The following is a 25,860-nucleotide window of genomic DNA, read 5'->3' as shown; positions in this document are numbered from 1 at the left end:
TAGGTCAGCACAACCATTGGTGGGGCTGGCAGAGGGGGCTTGGGGGAGATGTCCTCCATTGCTCAATGGAGTTGAAATATGGAAGTTAAAATTGTTGTTATATAAACAACTGATGAGTGTTTACTAATGGAATGCTAACTAAAAGAAACAAAAACACAAGGAACTGCAATTTAGACAAGGAACTGTTGAAATTTGAAGTGGGAAATCTCCCCTTGGTTTAATAGAAATGTTTCCTTTTCTCTCGTTTTCCTTTGGGCAGAGTTTTTCTGTTTGTCAGGCATCTCTTTAGGGTATTCATGAAATCAGTCACTTTGTCTAGCTTTTGTTTCTTTCAGATAAACCCAGATTCATTTTCCCTTTGTTTCATTCAGCCTTCCTGTCTCGTTTCTGCTGGAGATCCCTGGTCTTTGCCTGGTGGTTTTGCGTTTTCGTTTGGGGGCATAGCAACCCAAGTTACAGTCTGGCTTCACAAATTCTCAGATGAATTAATTCTCTAAGCTTAATTTCTTGATCTGCAAATTGGGGATAATTAGCTCCAGCTCTTAAGATCGCAATAAGAATCAAGAATAGATGCTTTATCTTTAAAGCATGCCCAGAACCTGGGTGCTTAATAGATGCTTCATAAACAGTTAACTGTTATAAATTTGAGGGTAGTGTTCTGGTTTGCTAAAGCTGCCAGGATGCGATATACCAGATATGAGTTGGTTTTTACAACAGGGATTTACTAGCTTACAAATTTACAGTTCTAAGCCCATGAAAATGTCCAAATTAAAGCATCAAGAGGAAAATGCCTTCTCTGAAGAAAGGCTGTTGGCATCCAGGGTTCGTCTGTCAGATGGCAAGGCGCATGGCCAGTGTCTGTCATTCTTTCAGTCCCAGATCTGGTTGTTTACAGCTTCTGGTTCCAGTGGTCTCTTCTCTGAGCTTCTCCAGGGCTTTTTTCCCTAAGCTCTCTCAGTTGTCATCTTCTTATAAAAGATTAAGACCCACCTTGAATAGGGAGGTCACACTCCAAATTGAAATAATTTAACCAAAAGCCATGACCTATAACACATCTGCACCCACAGGAATGGATTAAACAAACATGGCCTTTTCTGGGGTATATAACAGCTTCAAATCAGGACAGGTAGTAATGAACAATATCTCTAGAAATAAATCAATGAGAGAGGCTATTATGAATATTTGAACCTGCCCTTTTCTCAGCAGTAGATCTGGGAACCCCCACCCATTCAATAGGCAGGGTGCTGTCCTCACATTAATCTGCTGTGAACTAACTTTCCGTATCATTTTTCCTCTGAAAATGAAGGGAATCTGTTGTTGCTGGAGCAGCTCCTTGAATCACATCCCAAGTGAAAATCTTCAGTCTGAGCCAAATGTCTCTTCCTTTGTGGGAATCCCTTACTACTGCTTAAATTGCCATGCCAGGAAATCATTTACCATCCCAACAAATACATCACTGTCTTTACACTTCTTTAAATGAATCTGTTCATTTTGACATTGGCACTGAAAAAAATCAATACTATACTTATCATTTCCCCTCATTATTATTTTTATTTCTTACTGTATGACTGTTCAACTTGTCCTCTAAGATGAGTGCCCAAATACCAGGGGTGAAGGTCTCATAGGCTATCACAAATCATTGAAAGATTAAAGGGACCAGTTATTGGAATGATTCAAGGTAACAGCTACTTGAAATATATGTCTCTAGGGAAAATATTCTCCATCTTTCATGGAGATTGGTAATTTTCCAGGGGCACTCTGAAGGAGACACCTCTCCCATCATTTGCAGAAGGTGTCATCATGTCTTAAGGCTCTTGGCTGATCCCTAACTGTGATAGCCAATGGGTTCTAAGGTGCCATCTCCTTTAATTTGATTGGATGGAAAATAGGCAGACTTCTCTTTCCATTCCTTTCTCCCTGCCACATACACAGGCCTCACTGAATAAATTATTCCATGGTTCCCATCTATCAAAAAATGGTAAAACTCCACAGAGCTTCAAATGGACCTAAGTCCTGGGGTAAAAATCTGAAATTTTTCTGGCATCTTCATATCAGAATCTTTTATTTTCAAATAAATGTGGCTCTTGAACTATTAGCCAAAGCTTTGACAGTCCTAAACTGATTTAACAGGGCTAAAAATTATTACAGTGCTTTGAAAGTGTGAGTGTTCAACACACATGTGTTATTCGTTGGGCAGAATAGTCACTATTTCACTTTTGGTCTCTGAGATTGTGACCACAGCCACTTTCAGTCACCAGATGACATTCACTCTCACTTTAAAAAGATCATTAAGATTCTCTGGTAACTCTTAACTACATCTTTAAAAATCACAACCAAGAATCTTAGATTTTGTTTCCGGTGCTAGACATTTAGTTCAGTTTCGTTACATTCAGCAGTATTTGTATGCTTAAGATAAACTCTGGGCAATCCACAATGGCAGTTATCCCAATGTATAGAAATGATATTAAATAAAGAAGAATTCTTAAACAAATGTTCACCTATTATACATCAATAGTATTAAATAATTGAAAAGAAGTGTCATATGCAATGGCCAGTGAATCTCTAAATAGCATTAAAATTGCCATCTGATAATTGTACTGGTTTCCATCTTCTATTCTTCAAGGTAATGGTCTGTTCCGACCACAGTGCAGTCAGACGAACCCATCTCATCTCAGATCTCTCACTTGCCCCAGGGAGGAGGTGCTGACGGGTCTCTGTCAAGCTCAGACTCATCAGTTCATTTCCACTTTGTTTACCTTTTAACCCAGTTAGAGCTTCATTAGCTTAGTGAGGATAAAGATTTTCCTCTCAGTGACAATCAGCCAGCAATCCGGAGATGCGCACGGAGTGCCGGACACAGCTCCTCTTCCTTCAGAGGCCCCCTTGGACACAGTTCTCAGTGGCCTCTGAGCAAAGCCCTCCCTCAGCTACACAGTGGGCTGCAGACCCAGCATCCTGACATTTCTGCAGAACGTCCGCCTAGGGCAAAAAGTCCTAAGCACAGTTTATCAGGAGCCTGGGAGGAGTCCCTGAGGGGAATGCTTACTCAAGACCTAGTTTTGGCCAACAGGGAGGAGCAGCTGCTGAAAGAGGGATGAAAAGAATTTTGAAATAACCTGACCACACATTTTAAGCTAGCTCAGCTTAAAATGTTACAGAGGGGCTGGGTACTCTAGATTACCAGAGGGGCTGGTACAGATGGATTTCTGGGTCTCATTCTCTGTCATAAGCACTTTGAAGGGAAGATGTTTCAAGAAAAATTTCAATTGCTTTATGTGTGTGTGTGTGTGTGTGTGTGTGTGTGTGTGTGTGTGTGTGTGTTTTGAAAGGAAAACATTCATTCTTCTAGTCCAAATCAAATAATCATGATGAGGAAGAAAGGAAAAATTGTTAAAACATCTTTAATAACTGAGAACCCGATTGAATGCAATCTGGAATCATGAATTGGATCCTGGAGCAGAAAAAAGGACATGACTGGGAAAACAGATAAAAACTTATCTTTAGCCTAGTGATGCTACTTTCACAATTTTGACAAATGTATTGTGGTTATCTAAAGTAAGGAAAAGGGTATATGGGATCTCTGTATTGAATTTCCAACTTTTCTATAAATCTAAAATTATCCAAAAATGAAAGCTTATTTTTTTTTTAATAAAATGGAATACAGAATAGAGGATGAACATACTCCAAGGGTGGATAGGAGAAAGGACCATGCTGTGTAAGGGCAGGGTCAGAGAGCCTAATACTAGAATGCACCAAGACCTCCCAAGACAGAAAAAAAAAAAAAAGAGTCTGCTATATTTGGGACAAGAAAGGTGGATGGTATGATGTTGACAAAAAACAGAAAATAAGCCAAGCTGTTCATCCATTTGAGAGGGGTAGAATGAGCACCATTCGAGGAAACTGAAGGTCAAAATTGAGGAAGAGATAGAAGAGGACTAGCTACTCTACAACACTGACAGTGTCCTGGCCAGGGTGAGCTACATTCTAGTAAAGTGAGATGATCTTTGAGAAACTATGAAAAGTGGCGGCAATACCAGAAGACTAAAGGTCAACAAATGTGCTGCTTACTTTTTAAAAATGGGGAGAATGCAGAAGCAGCAGTGGGCTGGATGTGGATCCTGGAAAACTTGGACACGTAATCAAATAAGTAGTCTGTGGGTGATCAGAAAGGGAAGGGGTGATCATGGCAGTCAACATGGGTTCACCCAAGAACAAGGGAGGCCAAACTAACTGCATGTTAAAAAAGTAACTAAGTGTTACTAAGTGTTACTTTTTGGGTAACATTACTAAACTCAGAGGAGTAACATGGGCATTGTGCATTTAGATTTCTAAAAGTCACATGAAAAAGTTTCTCATATGTCACTGTGGACAAAAGGGAGACGTGAAGGCTGTTTGATGATATGGTAAGTGACTTTGGTACCCAAAGAGTACAAGTTTACATGTGATACCTACTAGAAGAGAGTGGTCTCCAGTGTTACACTTAATATTACTTAATCAATGTCTTAGGTGAAGCCATTGTGTTAAGGTAGACTGTGCTTGGCTGCTTGTAACAGAAATCCGGTAGCAATGGCTTAGCCAAATATAGGTTTATTTTTCACAATGATCAAATGTTTCATGTTGTTCTAAATATCCCAGGATCCTTCTATCTTTTCTTCTCTGCCATCTTTTGTGTGTGGTTCTCATTCTCAAGTTGCCTCAATGGCTGCTTCACCTCTAGCCATGTGTCCACATTCCAGGCAGGAAGTAGATTAAAGAAATAACAAGGAACAAGAGGAAGCTTCTACAGCAGGAAAGCAAGAATGTTTCAGAAATCCTTAGCAGAAAGCCGGTTGGTCAGGATTGTGAATCCTAGCTCCAAGGGAGACTGGAAAATATAGTTCTTTTGTTGAGCATATAGCCACATTGATAAAAATCAGGTTTCCTCATAAGGAAGAAGGAAAGAGTGTCCACTGAAGAATGTCATTTTTATCCAAATCGGGGGTAGTTTATTGACTTTTGATCTTCCTCCCCTAAACTCACTCCACTCACAGACTCTCCAACTCAGTTGTTGGATGCTCCATCACTCCAGTTGCTCAGGTTTAAATTGTTAGTTTTAGCTTTGACATCAATCTCTCTCTTACACATCCAATCTAGTTCCTGATACACCATGTTGAAATATGTCCAGATCTGATCACTTCTCAGCACTACGCTTCTACTACTTTGGTTCTTTCTGCCAACATCTCTCCCCTGGATTGTTGAAGGAACTTCTAACTTTGTGATCCTGTAGGCTCTTCTCAATAGAGCTGCCAGAGTGGTCCTTTATAAAATCAGATCATAATGCTTCTTTTCTCTAGCTTTGGAGTGGCTCCCTATTTCACACAGTCAAAGACAAAGTTCTTAACATGACCTAAAATAATATAGTTTCCCATTATCTCTCAAATTCCTTTCCCCTTTGCCCACTCTGCCAAGTCATGCTGGCCTTTTTTTTTTTTTTTCCTGCATTTCTTGAGAGCAGGTATCTGGAAAATACATTATTGTGAATAAATTGTGAACAGTCTTATAAAATGAGATAAGGAATCTGTGCCATATCATATAAATAATAGAGTGTTATATAAAGTCCAACATTTGATCTTCAAAGCACAAGAGATGGATTAGTGATTGAAAATGGGGTAAAAAGTGTTATGTAGTTGCCAGGAAGGCAAGCAAGAACTTGGATTGTCTTAATGGGGTGAGTTGTGAATATGGCAGAGTTTAGGCCCATTATTGTCTCTGGTCAGGGAACACCTGGTACATTGGGTTGGAAACTCTCCCACTTCAAGAAGTACTTAGGTAGAGCCACTTCTGGAATGTCAGAGTGAGCACCTCTGAAAACCCACTTAGTCATAAAAAGTGACAAGAACACTGGCAAAATTTGTCAAAATCAACTGTTTGGGGTTTACTAGATAAAGGCAAAGCTATTACAAATATGTTCAAAGAACTACAAAAACCAAGTCTAAAGAATTAAAGGAAATATGGAATATCTTACCCATAGAAAATATCAATAATGATAAAGAAATTATATAAAAGAACCAAATCGAAATTCGGGATTTGAAAAATACAGTAACTGAAATGAAAAATTCACTAGAGGGCACAACAGTAGATTTGAGATGGCAGAAGAAAGGATCAGCAAATTTGAAGTCAATTGACATTATACAGTCTGAGAAACAGAGAGAAAAAAGAATGAAGAAAAATGAATATAGCCTCAGAGACCCATGGGATACCATCAAATATATCAACCTACATGTACATAATGGGAATTACAAAAGGAGATGAGAGAGAGAAAAGAGTATAATTAATATTTAAGAAATAATGGCTGAAAATTTCCCAAATTTGATGAAAACCATTAATCTACACATCCAGGAATCTCAATGAACTTCAAGTAGGATATACTCAAAGTCCCCTAGATATATCATAATCAAACAGTCAAAAAAAACAAAGACTAAAAGAGGATTTTATGTCCAAGGGACCCTCAATAAGTATAATAGATTATTTCTCATGTTTATGGATCAGAAAATTCAATATTTTAAGATGGCATTCTCTCCAAATTGACCTATGGTTTCCATGCACGCCATATTACAATCACAACAGCCTTGTTGACAAAAATTGACAAGCTCATCCTAAAATTCATATGGAAATGCAGAGACCCAGAATAGCAAAATAATCTTGAAAAAGAGCAAAGCAGGAGAATTCATACTTCTTGATTCCAAAACATAATACAAAACTGTTGCAATCAAGAATGTGTGTTACTGGTATAAGGTAGATTAACAAAGTAATGGAATAGAATTGAGAGGCCAGAAAAAATCCCATACAGCTATAGTTAATTGATTTTTTTAAAAAAGTCTTTATTGGAGAAAGTGTGGGTTTACAGAACAATCATACATAAAATACAGGATTCCGGTACACTACCCCACCACTACCTTCTTGCATTGGTGTGGAACATTTGTTACATTTGACGATAGCACTTTTTTGTAATTGTACTGCTTTTTTTAAAATTTTTTATTGAGTTTTAAATTTTTTTAAGAAATATCACAACAAAGAAACACAAACATTCTTAACATTTGATCATTCCATTCTACATATATAATCAGTAATTCACAATATCATCACATAGTTGCATATTCATCATCATGATCATTTCATAGAACATTTGCATCAATTCAGAAAAAAAAAAAGACAACAGAAAAAAATTCATATATATCATACCCTTTACCCCTACCTTTCTTTTTTAATGTATTTATTTTTTATTTATGATGCATAACCACATACAAACACAAACATTCTTATCATATGATCATTCCATTCTTGTTATATAATCAATAACTCACATTATCATCACATAGTTGTATATTCATCATCATGAGCATTTCTTAGATCATCTGCATCAATTCAGAAAAAGCAATAAAAAGCAGACAGAAAAAAATTCATACATACCATACCCCTTACCCCCTCCCCTCCACCGATCACCAGCATTTCAATCTACTAAATTTAACATTTGTTTCCCCCTATTATTTATTTATTTTTAATCCATGTGTTTTACTTGTCCATCGATAAGGTAGACAAAAGGAGCATCAGACACAAGGCTCTCACAACCACACAGTAACTGCGACAGCTATATCATCATACAATTATCTTCAAGAAACATGACCACTGGAGCACAGCTCCACATTTTCAGGCAGTTCCCTCCAGCCTCTCCATTACATCTTGACTAACAAGGCGATATCTATTTAATGCATAAGAATAACCTCCAGGCTAACCTCTCGACTGTTTGGAATCTCTCACCCACTGACACTTTATTTTGTCTCATTTTGCTCTTCTCCCTTTTGGTCGAGAAGATTTTCTCAATCCCTGGATGCTGAGTTCCAGTTCATTCTAGGATTTCTGTCCCACATTGCCAGGAAGGTCCACACCTCTGGGAGTCATGTCCCACGTAGAGAAGAGGAGGGCAATGAGTTTACTTGCTGTGTCGACTGAAAGAGGCCACATGTGAGCACCAGAAGAGGTTCTCTTGGGGGTGACTCTTAGGCCTAATTTTAAGTAGGCTTAGCCTATCCTTTGCGGGATTAAGTTTCAGATGAACCCCAAGATTGGAGGCTCGGCGTATTGTTTTGGTTGTCCCCACTGCCTGTGAGAATATCAAGAATTCTCCACTTGGGGAAATTGAATTATCCCCCTTTCTCACCATTCTCCCTAGGGGACTCTGCAAATATTTCCCTATTCACTGTTCAAATCGTTCTGAGATTTATCTTGGCATCACTCTGGACAAACCTACAAAAACCTACAAAATCTCATGCCCTATGCAAGGTTCCAAGTACTATGGTATTTGACTAAGCTGTCTACATAAGTTATATTAGGAAATGCACTTGTCAAAATATAAATTTTTGTACCAAATAAACATTTTTTGCTTGTCTCACACGTACATTAAAATTTTAAAATATTAATTACCATCTATTCTCAACACCCTGCATTATTGACATTCCTTTGTTCTTCCTCAGGCAGAAACATTTTTAAATTTGCACATTTACTCACTATCATTATACACTCGAGGCATTCCTAGATTATACCATCTCAGTCTTTATTGTCTATCTTTCCTTCTGATTTTATTTGTGCCCCCAGGCCTCCTCCCACTATCATTTTCACATTCAGCTTCATTCAGTGTTCTAACATTATTGTATTACACTTAGGTAGTATTGTGCTATCCATTTCTGAATTTTTAAAATCAGTCCTGTTGCACAATCTGTATCCCTTCAGCTCCAATTACCTAATAACTACTGTATTTCTATCTTCTGATGATCTCTGTTACCAACTGAAATTCTCCAAGTTCATTTGCTAATGTCAGTTCATATCATTGAGACCATACAGTATTTGTCCTTTTATTTCTGGCTAATCTCACTCAGCATAATGTCCTTAAGGTTCACCCATGTTGTTACGTGCTTCATGACTTTATTTTGTCTTACAGCTACATAATATTCCATCATATGTATATACCACAGCTTGCTTAGCCACTCGTCTGTTGATAGACATTTTGGTTGTTTCCATCTCATGGCAATAGTAAATAATGCTACTATAAACATTTGTGTGCTAATGTCTGTTTGTGTTCTTGCCCTCATGTCCTCTGAGTAGATATCTAGCAACGGTATTGCTGAATTATATGGCGATTCTATAGTTACCTTCCTGAGGAGCCACCACACTGTCTTCCACAGTGGTTGCACCGTTTGACATTCCCACCAACAGTGGATAAGTGTGCTCTTTCTCCACATCCTTTCCAGCACTTGTCATTTTCTGTTTTATTGATAATAGCCATTCTGGTGGATGTGAGATGATATTTCGTTGTGGTTTTGATTTGCATTTCCCTAATAGCCAGGGAAGTTGAGCATCTTTTCATGTGCCTTTTGGTCATTTGTATTTCCTCTTCTGAGAAGTGTCTATACATGTCTTTTGCCCATTTTGTAGTTACGTTGTCTATCTTTTTGTTGTTGAATTGAACAATCTCTTTATATATTCTGGATACTAGACCTTTATCTGATATATCATTTTCAAATATTGCCTCCCATTGTGCAGGCTGTTTTTTACTTTCTTGATGAAGATCTTTGATGCATAAAAGTGTTTAATTTTGAGGAGTTTCCATTTCTTTCTTTCTTCAATGCTCATACTTTGGGTGTAAGGTTTAGGAAACCACTTCCTATTACAAGATTGAGAAGATATTTCCCTCATTTTCTTCTAAAAGTTTTATGGTCTTAGATCTAATGCTTAGGTCTTTGACCCATTTTAAGTTAATTTTTGTATAGGGTGTGAAATATGGATCTTCTTTCATTCTTTTGCATATGGATATCCAGTTCTCTAGGCACCATTTATTGAAGAGACTGTTCTGTCCCAGCTGAATTGGCTTGACTGCCTTATCAAAGATCAATTGTCCAAGATGAAAGGGTCTATATCTGAATACTCTATTCGATTCCAATGGTCAGTATATCTATCTTTATGCCAGTACTATGCTGTTTTTACCACTGTAGCTTCATAATACACCTTAAAGTCAGGTAGCGTGAGGACTCCAACTTCATTTTTCTTTCTCAGGATATTTTTAGCTATTCGGGGCACCCTGCCCCTCCAGATAAATTTGGTTATTGGCTTTTCTATTTCTGAAAACTAAGTTTTTGGGATTTTAATTGGTATTGCATTGAATCTGTAAGTCAATTTAGGTAGAATTGACATCTTAACTATATTTAGTCTTCCAATTCATGAACACAGTATGCCTTCTATTTATTAAGGTCTTTTGTGATTTCTTTTGACAATTTCTTGTAGTTTTCTTTGTATAGGTCTTTTTCACCTTTAGTTAAGTTTATTCCTAAATGTTTTATTCTTTTGGTTGCAATCGTAAATGGGATATATTTTCTTGATTTCCCCCTCAGATTGTTCATTACTAGTGTATAGAAATACTACAGATTTTTGAGTGTTGATCTTGTAACCTGCCATTTTGCTGCACTCATTTATTAGCCCTAGTAGTTTTGCTGTGAATTTTTCAGGGTTTTCTATATGTAGTATCATATCATCTGCAAACAATGAGAGTTTTACTTCTTCCTTTCCAATTTTGATGCCTTGTATTTCTTTTTCTTGTCTAATTGCTCTGGCTAGAACTTCCAACACAATGTTGAATAACAATGGTGATAGTGGACATCGTTGTGTTGTTCCTGATTTTAGGGGAAAGTTTTCAGTTTTTCCCCATTGAGGATGATGTTAGCTGTGGATTTTTCATATATTCCCTTTATTATGTTGAGGAAGTTCCCTTATATTCCTATCCTTTGAAGTGTTTTCAACAAGAAAGGATGTTGAATTTTGTCAAATGCCTTTTCTGCATCAACTGAGATGATCATGTGGTTTATCTGCTTTGATTTGTTGATATGGTGTATTACATTAATTGATATTGTTATATTGAACCACCCTTGCATACCTGGGATGAATCCTACTTGGTCATGGTGTATAATTTTTTTCGTGCTGCTGGATTCAATTTGCAACAATTTTGTTGAAATTTTTGCATCTATATTCATTAGAGAGATTGGTCTATAGTTTTCTTTTCTTGTAATATCTTTGTCTGGCTTTGGTATGAGGGTGATGTTGGCTTCATAGAATGAGTTAGGTAGCTTTCCCTCCTCTTCAATTTTTTTGAAGAGTTTGAACAGTATTGGTACTAATTCTTTCTTGAATGTTTGGTAGAATTCACATGTGAAGCGATTTGGGTCTTGAACTTTCTTTTTGGGGAGCTTCTTAATGACTGATTCAATTTCTTTACTTGTGATTGGTTTGTTGAGGTTATCTATTTCCTCTTGAGTCAATGTTGGTTGTTCATGTCTTTCTAGGAAGTTGTCCATTTCATCTACATTGTCTAGTTTATTAGCATAAAGTTGTTCATAGTATCCTCTCATTACTTCTTTTATTTCTGTGGGGTCAGTGGTTATATCTCCTCTTCCATTTCTGATTTTATTTATTTGCATCCTCTCTCTTTTTTTTTTTTTTTTTGTCAATCTTGCTAAGGGCCCGTCAATCTTGCTGATTTTCTCATAGAACCAACTTCTGGTTTTGTTGATTTTCTCAATTGTTTTCATGTTCTCAGTTTCATTTATTTCTGCTCTAATCTTCATTATTTCTTTTCTTTTACTTGCTTTGGGGTTAATTTGCTGTTCTCTCTCTGGTTCTTCCAAGTGGATAGTTAATTCCTCGATTTTTGCTCTTTCTTCTTTTTTGATATAAGCATTTAGGGCAGTAAATTTCCCTCTTAGCACTGCCTTTGTTGCATCCCATAAGTTTTGATATGTTGTGTTTTCATTTCCATTTGCCTCAAGATATTTACTGATTTCTCTTGTAATTTCTTCCTTGACCCACTGGTTGTTTAAGAGTGTGTTGTTGAGCCTTCATATATTTGTGAATTTTCTGGCCCTCTGCCTATTATTGATTTCCAGCTTCATTCCTTTATGATCTGAGAAAGTATTTTGTATGGTTTCAATTTTAAAAAATTTATTGAGAATTGCTTCGTGACCCAGCATATGGTCTTTCCTTGAGAATGATCCATGAGTGCTTGAGAAAAAGGTGCATCCTGCTGTTGTGGGGTGTAATGTTCTATATATATCTGTTAAGTCTACCTCATTTATTGTATAATTCAAATTCTGTTTCTTTATTGATCCTCTGTCTAGATGTTCTTCCCATTGATGAGAGTGGGGAATAGAAGTCTCCAGCTATTATGGTAGATGTGTCTCTTTCTCTTTTCAGTGTTTGCCTCATGTATTTTGGAGCATTCTGGCTCGGTGCATAAATATTTATGATTGTTATGTCTTCTTGTTGAATTGTTTCTTTTATTAATACATGGTGTCCTTCTTTGTCTCTTTTAACTGTTTTACATTTGAAGTCTAATTTGTTGGATATTATAGCTACTTCTGCTCTTTTCTGATTGTTATTTGTATAGAATATCTTTTCTCAATGTTTCACTTTCAACCTATGTTTATCTTTGGGTCTAAATGCATTTCCTGTAGACGACATATAGATGGGTCCTGTTTTTTTAAATCCATTCTGCCAGTCTATATCTGTTGATTGGGGAATTTAATCCATTAACATTTAGTGTTATTACTATACAGTCAGTACTTTCTTCTACCATTTTGCCTTTTGGATTTTATATATCACATCTAATTTTTCTTCTTTTTACCTTTACTGATAGTCTTCATTTCTATACTCTTCTCCATACCTCTCTCTCCTGTCTCTTTTTATCTGTCTCTAATGCTCCCTCTAGTATTTCTTGCAGACCTTGTCTCTTGGTCGCAAATTCTCTCAGTGAATTTTTGTCTGCAAATGTTTTAATTTCTCCCTCATTTTTGAAGGACAGTTTTGCTGGATATAGAATTCTTGGTTCACAGTTTTTCTCTTTTAGTTTTTTAAATATAAATGGTGATAGTTGTACCATTTATACTATAGATCATTGAATTGTGCACTTTAAAAATATAAAACTAAACTAAATTAAAACAAACAAACCAAAAAAATCACCCCAAGGTTAACACATCCACTCCCACTACTTCCAAATATCTGGTGGATATGTTCGATTTATATTGAACACTTTTTTATTGTATAATACAACATATACACAAAACAAAGGGAAAAAAAGCAATTGCTTTCAAAGCTCTCATCAACAAGTTGTTACAGGACAGATTCCAGAGTTTGTCATGGGGTAAAATAACGTCATCTCAGATTTTTCCTTCTAGCTGCTCCAGAGCATTGGTGGCTAGCAGGAATAAATATTTTTAATCATCACAATTGACTGTTTCTCTCTTTTTTGTGAAAAATAACATATAAGCAATAAATTTCAAAACACAGCACAACAATTAATTGTAGAACAGATTTCTGAGTTTTCCACAATTTTAGGTTTTTATTTCTACCTGCTCTAGGATACTGGAGACTAAAAGAAATATCAATATAATGATTCCACAATCATATTTGTTTGTTAAGCCCTACCTTCACTGTATAACAACACCATTACCTTTCATTTTTCTATCTCAATCTTAGGGGGTATTTGGGCTAAGCCTAATCTAACTTTTTCATGTTGGAAGGGGATGCCAATAATATGGGGTAAGGAGATGGAAGTAGCTAATGTTCTGGAGAGGTTGGGTCCTTTATGTTTCAGGACTTAACTGGGTCCAGGGACTCATCTGGAGGTTGTAGGTTTCTGGAAAGTTACTCTAGTGCATGGAACTTTGTAGAATCTTATATATTGCTTTATGTTTTATTAATTGGCTGTAATGCCAATCTCATTCTCCTGTTGTGGATATTCAATTTTCCCAGCACCATTTGTTGAAGAAGCTATTATTCCCCTATTGACTGAACATAGCACCCTTGTCAAATATCAACATGCCAAAATGTATGGTTTATTTCTGAACTCTCAATTCTAATCCATTAATCTACATGCCCATCCTTGTGCCAGTACCACACTGTTTTGATTGCTGTAGCTTTGTAATATGTTTTGAAATCAAGAAGTGTGAGTCCTCCAACTTTGCTCTTTTTGTAGATTGTTTTGGCTATTTAGGTTCCCTTGCCATTATATGAAGTTGAGGACCAGCCTTCCCATTTCTGCAAAAGAAAGGCTGCTGGGATTTTGTTCAGGATTGTGTTGAATTTGTAGATTGCTTCAGGTAGTATTGCAATCTGAACAATATTAAGTCTTCCCATGAATGAACATGGGAAGTCTTTCAAATTATTTATGTCTTCTTTAATTTCTTTCAGTGTACAAGTCTTTCACATAATTGGTTCAATTTATTTCTAGATTTTTTTTAGATGCTGTTGTGAATGGAATTTTTTTCTTGATGGATTTTTTTTGCATGGGCAGGCACCGAGAATCTAATCTGGGTTTCTGGCATGGCTGGCAAGAACTCTGCCTGCTGAGCCACCATGGTCTGCCCCTCATGGATTTTTGAGGTATATAGTTTAAGTTTTTACATAGTATACACCTGTGAAACCATTCATTACAATTAAAATAATTAGCATGTCCATCACTCCCCAAAAAGTAAATAATATTTCAACCTATTTTCTACAGGAAAATACCAAGATTTCATTGGTAATTTAAAAAAATAATGTATTATTTTAGTAACTTAACTTTAACTCAGTATTATGTAAACCTTTTAGAAAAGAATTTTGCCAGTCTTTGTACAAGAAAAATTAGTATTATTATCACATTGAATAGTTCCACTGTTGATCTTCTTGGCTCTTAATAATTGTACAAAACACCACAAATGAAGCTCATGGAGGAATATGACTTTTTTTTATTTCCTCTTAAAAGCTAGAGGAAAGGGTGGGCCATGGTGGCTCAGCAGGCAGAGTTCTCACCTGCTATGCCAGAGACCTGGGTTCAATTCCCAGTGCCTGCCCATATGGAAAAAAAAAAAAAAAAACTAGGGGAAAATGATTCCAGTAATTTTGGTTCTTGCAAGAAAGACTGTGCCAAAACCTTGTATACCCTCATTTGGGGAGAAAAGTTTTATTATCTATGCATACATAATGTTGAATTATAAAACAGCTCTAAATTATAACATGCATTTGATAAAGACAGTGATAATCACATAAATGTAAAAGAGTGGGTCTTCCAGGGACTTTGGAAGAAAGCTGAAGTATAAGATTTCTATTTGTGATTATTTCTTAGTATACACATTATCAATTTTGTATTTAATGAAAGCTTCAATATTTAAAAAGTATAAAATTAGTGTTTTCTAACACAGTCTTGCAACAATAGTTCACGATGGTTTAAAAGAAGATTAAATGTGTGGCCCAATTGCAAGGTTATTGGGATTCCCCAGCCCAGAATGACCAAATACTTTCCTCAGTGGTCCCTAGGATGCTCCAGTCTAAGAACAGTGACTAAGAGTCAGGCATGTGCCAATGGCTAGGTTTCTAAGGCTGCTTCTGGGCTCTGCAGTAAATGAATCTTGATATTGCTGAGGCTACAGGATGAGAAAGAGCTGTGCATATGTTACTTAGGGGCTCCCCTTGTCTTTTTCCTCTTTGTTTTTTGCATGGGCAGGCTCCAGAAATCAAACCCAGGTCTCTGGCATGGCAGGCAAGAATTCTGTCACTGAGCCCCTGTTGTACTGCCCTCCCCTTGTTTTTTCCTCTTTTTTTTTTTTTTTTTTTTTTGCATGGGCAGGCTCTGGGAATCAAACCCGGGTCTCCGGCATGGCAAGCAAGAATTCTGCCACTGCGCCACTCTTGTACTGCCCTCCCCTTGTCTTTTCATCAAAGAAAATTTGAGAGATTGACCCAAAGGGAGGTAAAACACACATTAACCACTGGGCATTAATACTCTAGTGTTAAAGGTGGTTTTGATGAATGTAGAGAGGGAAGAAAAAAGAGGAAGCAAAAAGGTTGAGGACAAAAACATCCAAAATAGGATGTTTATTAATGAAGCTTCCTACAAAAAAAGTTAGGAATTCCAAAAACAAAAATCTCCCAATTCACAATTTTACGTACAAATGGTTTGTACCTCCCCTCCCCTGTACAATTGGTATAATATATATTTCCTATGCTTTTAATCTCTGGTGTCAGGATCTGGGTGGGGGACCTGCTGGCAATCTACAATCTTCTTCTTTGTTTTAATGGATGACCTGTATGTACCTCTTCCTAGTTGTCCTTTGAAGGCCTTGGTACAGAAGAAATTACCTCTTTAAGTTTATTCCAAATTAAGTTTGCCATTGTATTCAATGAGTCATCATGCATATTCACTTTAGGTATATCCTGGTAGTAGAGATCCGATCAAAACCTCACTATTACTTGTACTTGTTTCAAGAACAGTTCCAAGTCTATGATTATCTTCCCATCTTCTTTTCTGATCTTGCATCTGGGTTGTCCTAGGCATAAATTTGTCAGTTGCCTCTGAAGAAGAAATAACCTTTCGTGCATCATGGCAAGCTAATGATTTTTTAAAACTTTTCATCTGTATTTTCTGCAAAGACTTATCGTCGTTACAATGCTCCACTGTTTTAGCATGGTTTCTACCATCTTGAGAGGCATGTGATGCTATGTTCACATGCTCCCCTGATGAACATGTACATCTTGAGGAGAAATAACATAAATGCAATTCATAAAAATAAGAAAGACAAGGATTTGAGTTCCCAGTAGAAGTGTTTAAAGTAGCTGCACAAAATCCAGACATCTCTGAACAGAAGCCCTATCTAAAATCTCTTCTGTCTTTATACAGGTAACCAGTTTCTTCTTTGTCATGTGATGGTCATTATTTTTAGTAGTTCTCACTATATAAGCCTTTCTCTCGTAATTTGTTTCTAGCTTCTTCAACTGTCTCAATTCTGGAGCATAGGAGACATGAAGCAATCCACCAAGGAAACTCCGTTCATGCATTTTTCTCTTGGCTGTCCTTGACAGCGTGAAGCTGTGTACCCTCCCTATACCTGGCCCGTGAGTCACACACCACTCTCTGTGCATGGTGGTCGAATGAGCTCCCAAACTCCCACTGCTTGACACCATCTTGCCAGCTTTGGCCTATGTTCAATATATTGATTGAGGTAACGCTTTCATGGATGTATACATATGGCTAAACTTATGAAATTATATACCTAAATATATGCAGTTTATTATATGTCAATTATACCTAATAAAGCTATTAAAAATCAATTTAAAAAAAAGGACCGGGTGGGCCACGATGGCTCAGCAGGCAAGGACGCTGCCTGCCATGCCAGAGGACCCGGGTTTGATTCCCAGTGCCTGCCCATGTAAAAAAAAAAAAAAAGAAAAGAAAAAAAGGACCTAGGTCTTTTCCAGTTGACAGTGGGCAGGGTAGAGTTGAGAACTGCTCTGAATGACTTCTAAAGGTCATGCCAACCTTGAAAGGGCACAGCCACAGAATTAAAAAACTCCGACAAATGAGTTTTGCCACAATGCTTTTTTTTTAATTGTGAAAATCCTAAAAGAAAAAATATAGGGACTCTTGGGTTCTTAGTTTGAATTGCTTTGTTTTGTTTTTAAATTAACATCTTAAAGCACAGACAGCCTGGGTAATTTTTTGACCACACCAAGAGGCTATTCTGCATTTAATGGTCCAAGTGCAGAAAACATTCCTATTGCAAGCTGTAGAGATACTCCCACTGAAATGTCAACATTTGAAGATTCATTTCCAGCATGATTCTGAAAAGAAACAAAAATATTCTCATAGCAAAACTAATCTTTAGCAAGGAATAGGAGAAATCTTTTCAAAGGACTATTAGTTGCTATCAGGACTTAGAAAGTTTAGGTTCGGTGGAAAGTCACTGCCTCACTGTCGTTTTTTTCTGACTGGTACACTGGATCATTGTGCCCCTGCTAAAACTTTAGGGAAACACTCCACACTTTGAAGATGAAGAGAGTGAACAGGAGAGAAGAATGGCATAGTTGAGAATAAATATTTCTTGCCTGCCTGGAAGTCTTGTTTGAAAATTCTAACTTGTCTTTGAGCAAGTTACTTAATGTATCTGACATTCGATATAAAAATGGGAATATTTTTATTGCTGTTGTGAGGTAAATGATACAATGACAACAGCTAGGGAAAACCCATGGAATTATTGGGCACTTTTTGGGTATACCAGTCAGAGCGGGACCAAGAAAACAGAAGCCACTGCAAATGTCTACATTGGAAGGAATCTAATGCAGGATATTCATTATGCAGGAGATGAAGCAGGTAAGAAGTCACACGGGATATTTTGAGTCTATCTAGAGCCTAGCTACAGCAAGACACCATACCATGTCAACGCTGAAGAGACAAAAGGAGGGGACTGTGTGTCTGTAGGCCAAGAGTTGAGATCACCCTGTGGGAAGCAAAGTCATAGAGAAGGCATTCTAAGAAGATGCCTGAGGGAGGAGGAGAGGAAGAAAAACTCTGACCCCTTTGGCTGCACCTGGCTGAAAGCTTGGGAAGCACCATACCTGCATCGTTCAAGTCCTTAAGAGTGGCGGTAATCTCTGCAATCCCTCCAGGAATCCAGTATTGCTTCTGATTTACAAATTTGCTAGGTAGGGGCAGTTCTAGTGGCTTCCACTTGGCCTTTCCCACCATAATAGCCCTCACTGCACGAGTTAGAGAATCAATGTGGGGATTCTGCCAGTTGCCTAGAATGTCTGTCCCAATTATGCATTCTGGAACTGTGGAAATAATGACAGAATGGGTCCAGGGCCTAACTGGACCCACTGTGAGATGGACCTGAGCTAAAACTCCATCAATAACCTGACCTCCATAAGCCCCCACACTGGCTGGTGAACCAGAGTGAAGTTTTGGGTCCTCTGGAATTAATGTCACTTCTGAACCAGTATCTAACAATCCCTGAAATATCTTTTCATTTCCTTTTCCCCAATGCACAGTTACCCTGTAAGAGACTGTTGGTCTCCTTGGGGAAGGCTTGGAGGAAGATTAACAGTATAGATTTGTGGCAGTGTAACAGGGGTCTCCCCCAAAGGGACCTGGCCTCCCCTTCATTCAAAGGGCTCTGGATCTGTAAACTGCCTCAAGTCTGGAAATTGACTAAGGGGCCATGACTCTGTGTTTTTATAACTCAGGTTAGACTTCTGTTCACTTGACCTAGAACTCTTTTGTTTATACACCTCAAACAAGAATTTAGTAGACTGCCTATCTACTCTATTTCCAGGTACACCTTGATTTACTAGCCAAAGTCACAAATCTCTGTGAGTCAGATTATTTTGACTCCTGCTTTGAGTTTGCTGTCTATATAATAGCTACATCCACTCTGTCTTTGGTGATTAAGTGCTGCCACTTGGCTTCTGCCAACTCGGGATTCTGTCATCCCCATTGTGTTTAAGGATTCCAGCTCAGTGACAGCAGTTCCCACAGTAATATCTGACCTACAGAGAAGTGCAACTGCATAGCTCTTCAGGGATGGTGGCACTAGTCTCACAAATTTATCTCACTGTTCTGGTAAAAAGTGCATCCTCCAGACATTCCTGGGGTGTAAGAGCAGGCTTTGCATGATAAATCCACTCTAACATTCCAATCTCTCTAAGTCTCTGGATCCCCTCATCTACATTATACCAGGGCAGTTCTGGCATTTCAACCTCAGATAATGTCAGCCACCTTTTGATTCATGTTTCAGCCAACCATCCAAACAAACTGTTAACACCTTTTCTAACCCCTTGAGCTATAACATTGAATGCAGAATCTCTGCTTAGTGGGCCCATATCAATAAATTCAGCCTGATCCAGCCTTATATTCCTCCCACCATTATCCCACACCCTTAAAATCCATTGCCACACATATTCCCCTGATTTCTGTCTATATAAATTGGAAAACTCACACATTATTTTGGAGTATAATGTACCTCCTCAGGTGTGATACTTTGTACCTCACCTTTAGGGGCCTGCTCAGACTTTAGTCTAGTTATAGGTCTGGAAGAAATGAGGGGTGATGGGGGTGGGTCATGAAAAGTATGAGAAGTTTCTTCCAAGCCATTTGCTTCAGGGCATTCATTTGTATTTTTATCTGGTGAAACAGGATTAATCGCTCTAGGGGTTATCCCTTTAGGAGGAGGTTGGGTGGCCAACTCCTCAAGGCAGGCTGGAGGTGGGGCAGCTATGTCCTCAAGGCAGACTATTACAGGGTTATCCAGTGAAGACAAGCATAACCTAGGGTTTCAACTTCACCACTGACATCATTATCAATCCATATGTCACCATCCCATTTTTCAGGGTCTCACTCCTTTCCAATCAATGCCCTCACTTTAACAACAGACACCATGCAAGATTGAGATTTCAGTTTACGTGGTAAAGTTGCTACTGTAACAATAAGATTCTGAGTTATTTTCAGGGATCACAAGTCTACAGCTACACAAAATAAGATTTTCTTTCAGAATACTCAGGGAAGTATTACATCTGTTAGACAGTGTGTAAGCTTCTCATTTGAAGCCTTAAGCTCATTCCTTTCAGTCATTAATGTAAACAGTGTATCTAACAACAAACAGCCAACATCACTATACCTCCTATTTCCAGAAAACTCCATAAAGGTGTCAAAAACCTTATCCCCTAGACCCTGTCTTCATAGAAGCAAACCATTAGAAGAATTGAATGGTGATATTTTGACCATCTCTTTTATCAACTCACCCCATAGATTGACAGTGTCACTGTGATTACAGGAATCAGAGTCCTTAGTGCCTTTGGGTCCAGTCAGAGTTGAAAACCATTCATAAAAACCCATTTTTGGTTCTGGGCCAAGATGGCGGCTTAACAATGTGCGCATTTTAGTTCATCCTCCAGAACAACTACTAAATAACCAGAAACAGTACAGAACAGCTCCTGGGGCCACATCAGTGGCTGGACACACAGCGTACCCCAATCTGGACCAGCTACGAGCCCCCCCAGAACCGTGAGTTCCCCAAGCTGCAGCAGCTGGCACCCCTCCCCTACAGGCTACTTCCCAGAGGGGGAAGGAAAGAGACTACCAGCAGCAGGGGCTGAGCCCAACTTAACACCAATTGTGGAATTAACAAATTCTGACTACTAAAAATAGGCCCGCAGCTCAGGTGAACCTGGTCAAAGTGGAGGTCACTCATTTTTGCCCCAGCACTAAGGGGGCAGGGCTGATGGAAAAAGGGGGAAAAAAGAAGGAAACAGAGGTTTTTGTGATTGTGTTTCTACAAAGACTTGAATGCCTTTGGATGCAGTGGCAGGGCACGTCAGGCTGCAACCGCCCCAGGCATAAGCAGAAACAAACTTGTTTGAGGGCTTGTCTGGAGCCTGTGTCTTCCCCAGGGAAGGGGTGAAGCCCAACTCAGGTGGAATCCCTCCCTCAAGGAATTCAGACACCAGGGCTTGGTAATTTGAAGCCATTAAAACCAGTCTACAACCTCTCCTCTGTCTCTACCATGCCCCCTGCCAAAATATAAAGGTACCGCATCATCTTACGCTGGTGGGACCTGCAGGCAGACAAGCACCACATACTGGGCAGGATAAGAAAAACAGAGTTCAGAGACTTCACAGGAAAGTCTTTCAAACTGCTGGGTCTTACCCTCGGGGAAAACTGACACAGGTGACCCTTTCTTTCTGATAGGAGGCCAGTTTGGTCTGGGAAAATCCAGCTGCGGTCTGTAATACCTAAGTAGACCTCCTAAGGGTGGGAGGGGAAAGGCACCATACAAGCAGGGCAAGAAACAAGGAAACAAGAACTGAAAAATTCTCCTCTGTTAAACAAAACTTAAGCTACATGTCCAGATAAAGCTGAATTGAATGTCAAAGAACAGATAGACAACAAATTCATCCAGCAAGAAAACCCTAGGTAAAAGAAGTGAAAGCAATCTCCAGAATAAACTAATTAAGGTAATTAAATGCCTAGACACCAGCAAAAAATAACAAATCACACTAGGAAAATTGAAGATATGGTCCAGTCAAAGGAACAAACCAAAAATTCAAATGAGATACAGGAGTTGAAACATTTAATTCAGAATATACGAATGGGCATGGAAAACCTCATCAAAAACCAAATCAATGAATTGAGGGAGGATATAAAGAAAGCAAGGAATGGACAAAAAGAAGAAATTGAAATTTTTCTATATCCAGCAAAATTGTCCTTCAAAAATGAGGGAGAAATTAAAACATTTTCAGACAAAAAAAATCACTGAGAGAATTTGTGACCGAGAGACCAGCTCTGCAAGAAATACTAAAGGGAGCACTAGAGACAGATATGAAAAGACAGAAGAGAGAGGTGTGAAGAAGAGTGTAGAAAGGAAGACTATGAGTAAAGGTAAAAAGAAGGAAATTTAGATATGACATATAAAATCCAGAAGGCAAAATAGTAGAAGAAAATACTACCTGTGCAGTAATAACACTAAATGTTAATGGATTAAGCTCCCCAATCAAAAGACATAGACTGGCAGAATGGATTAAAAAACAAGACCCATCTATATGCTGTCTTTACTCAAAGGACATAAGAGCAAGGATGCAAATGGACATTTGCACACCAATGTTTATTGCAGCATTATTTACAATTGCCAAGAGATGGAAACAGCCAAAATGTACATCAACGGATGGGTGGCTAAACAAACAATGGAATATTATGCAGCTGAAAGACAGAAGAAAGTTAGGAAGTATGTAACAACATGGATGGGCCTTGAGAACATTATGCTGAGTGTGATTAACCAAAAACAAAAGGACAAATACTGTGTGGTCTCACTGATACGAACTGACATTAGTGAATAAACTTGGAATATTTCATTGGTAACAGAGACCATCAGGACATAGAAATATGGTAAGATATTGGGTAACTGGACCCGAAGGGATGCAGATTGTGCAACAGGACTGAATATAAAAACTCAGAAATGGACAGCACAACACTACCTAACTGTAATACAATTATGTTAAAACACTGAATGAAGCTGCATGTGAAAATGATAGAGGGAGGAGGGCTGGGGGCATAAATGAAATCACAAAGAAAGATAGATGATAAATATTGAGATGGTATAATCCAGGAATGCCTAGAGTGTATAATGATAATGACTAAATGTACAAATTTAAAAATGTTTTTGCATGAGGAAGAACAAAGAAATGTCATTACTGCAGGGTGCTGAAAATAGATGGTAATTAATATTTTAAAATTTCAACTGATTTGTGAGACTAAATCAAAAAATGTTTATTTGGTACAAAATTTATATTTTGACTAGTGCATCTCCTAATATAACTTATGTAGATAGTTGGTTGAACAACATAAGTACATGGAACCTTGGGTAGGACATTAGATTTTATTGGTTTGTCCAGAGTGATGCCTCGATGAATCCCAGAGTGATTTGATCGGTGAGTGGAAAAGTATTTTCAAAGTCCCCTTTGGGGAATGGTGAGAACAGGGGAAAATTCAACCTCCCCAAGTTGAATTATTGATATTCTCACAAGCAGTGTGGACAACCAAAGCTATAGGCTGAGCCCCCAGTCTTGGGGGTTGTTCATATGAAACTTAACCCCACAAAAGATAGGTCAAGCCTACTTAAAATTAGGCCTAAGTGTCACCCCTAAGAGAACCTCTTTTATTGCTCAAATGTGGCTTCTGTCTCCAGCCAATACAACAAGCAGATTCACCACTCTCCACCTGTCTACATGGGACATGATTCCTAGGGGTGTGGACTTTCCTGGCAATGTGGGACAGAAATCCTAGAATGAGCTGTGACTCAGCATCAAGGGATTGAGAAAAACTCTAGAATGAGCTGAGACTCAGCATCAAGGGATTGAGAAAATCTTCTCGACCAAAAGGGGGAAGACCAAAATGAGACAAAATAAAGTGTCAATGGCTGTGAGATTCCAAACAGAGTCGAGAGGTTATCCTGGAGGTTATTCTTATGCATTAAGTAGATATCACCTTGTTATCCAAGATGTAATGGAGAGGCTGGAGGGAACTGCCTGAAAATGTAGAGCTGTGTTTCAGTAGCCATGTTTCTTGATGATGAAGGTATAATGATATAGTTTTCACAATGTGACTGTGTGATTGTGAAAACCTTGTGTCTGATGCTCTTTTTATCTACCTTATCAACAGATGAGTAGAACATATGGAATAATAAATAATAGGGGGAACAAATGTTAAAATAAATTCAGTTTGAAATGCTAGTGATCAATAAAAGGGAGGGGTAAGGGGTATGGTATGTAAAAAATTTTTTTCTTTTTCTGTTTTTGTTTTATTTTTCTGTTGTCTTTTTATTTCTTTTTCTGAATTGATGCAAATGTTCTAAGAAATGATCATTATGATGAATATGCAACTATGTGATGATATTGTGAATTGCTGATTATATATGTAGAATGGAATGAACATGTATTAAGGGTGTCTGCATTTCTTTCTTGTAATTTTTTTTAATTAATAAAAAATTATTTAAAAAAAAAACCATTTTTAAGATTCTGTTTCTTAAGAACCACTCCTGGTACCAACCTGTATTAGTTAGGGTTCTCTAGAGAAACAGAAGCAACAGGAAATATCCGTAAATATAAAATTTATTAATGTGTCTCACATAACCATGGAAATGTAGAGTCCAAAATCCGTAGGGCAGGCTGTGAAGCTGATGACTCCAATGGAGTGTCTGGAGGAACTTCACAGGAGAGGCTCACCCGCCAAAGCATAAAGAGAGCCTGTCTCTTCCGAATCCTCCTTAAAAGGCTTTCAGTGGTTAGATTATGCATCACTCATTGTGCTGGTTTGAAAGAATGTATGTCCCCTAGAAAAGTCATGTTTCAATCTAAATCCCATTTCGTAAAGGCAGAATAATCCCTATTTAATACTGTATGTTTGAAACTGCAATCAGATCATCTCCCCAGAGGTGTGATTAAATCAAGAGTGGTTGTTAAGCTGGATTAGGTGATGCCATGTCTCCACCCATTTGGGTGGGTCTTGATAAGTTTCTGGAATCCTATAAAAGAGGAAACATTTTGGAGAATGAAAGAGATTCAGAGACAGCAGAGCAGAACGACATAGCTACAAGAAGCAGAGTCCACCAGCCAGTGACCTTTGGAGATGAAGAAGGAAAATGCCTCCCGGGGAGCTTCATGAAACAGGAAGCCAGGAGAAGAAGTTAGCAGATGATGCCATGTTCACCATATGCCTTTCCAGATGAGAAAGAAACTCTGACTGTGTTTTCCGTGTGCCGTTCCACTTGAGAAAAAAAAATGTGAACTTCATCGGCCTTCTTGAACCAAGGTATCTTTACCTGGATGCTTTAAATTGGACATTTCTATAGATTTGTTTTAATTGGGACATTTTCTTGGCCTTAGAACTGTAAACTAGCAAATTACTAAATTCCCCTTTTTAAAAGTCATTCTGTTTCTGGTATATTACATTCCGGCCACTAGCAAACTAGAACACTCATTGCAGAAGACACTCCCCTTGATTGATCACAAACGGAATCAGCTGTGAATGCAGCCGACATGATCATGTTGGACATTCTTTGAAATGTCCTCATAGCAATAGACAGGCCAGCACTTGTCCAACCAGACAAAAAGGTACCACCACCCGGCCAGTTGACACATGTACCTGACCGTGACACAGCCCATCAGGTGTGTCAAGTGCTCAGCACTGTGGCTGGCATTTAGAAGAGGCTCTTTTTGTGTTCATTTTGCTTCATCACCTGCCTTACCCCACCCCCATAAAGTGGTCATTGGATTTCATTGCTCAACTTGGCACTTCATGTGTGCTGTAGGTCTGTATCAACATGGGCTTGCTGTCAAATATCCTAGAAGGAAGACACATCATCTATTTATCAGTAATGCTGTCCTGAGTTGGGCCTGATGAATAGCCCATATTCTTGTTGGTTCACTCTGCCTTGCCCTGCCATTTCTTCCTGAGCACTTCCTGAGCACACGTCTCCCTTC

The 25,860-nt window shown here is 38.2% G+C and overlaps 1 pseudogene; it reads right to left on the bottom strand.

The window, feature by feature from the left end:
• Positions 1 to 16,107: 16,107 nt before the first annotated feature.
• On the bottom strand, positions 16,108 to 16,687 carry LOC143669323 (RNA-binding protein 48 pseudogene; annotated as a pseudogene).
• Positions 16,688 to 25,860: the final 9,173 nt, after the last annotated feature.

The sequence above is a fragment of the Tamandua tetradactyla genome, chromosome 25 (assembly GCF_023851605.1).
Source record: "Tamandua tetradactyla isolate mTamTet1 chromosome 25, mTamTet1.pri, whole genome shotgun sequence".
NCBI classification, from domain to species: domain Eukaryota; kingdom Metazoa; phylum Chordata; class Mammalia; order Pilosa; family Myrmecophagidae; genus Tamandua; species Tamandua tetradactyla.
Note: the sequence above shows the minus strand (reverse complement) of the source record. Positions and strands in the feature narration are given on the sequence as shown.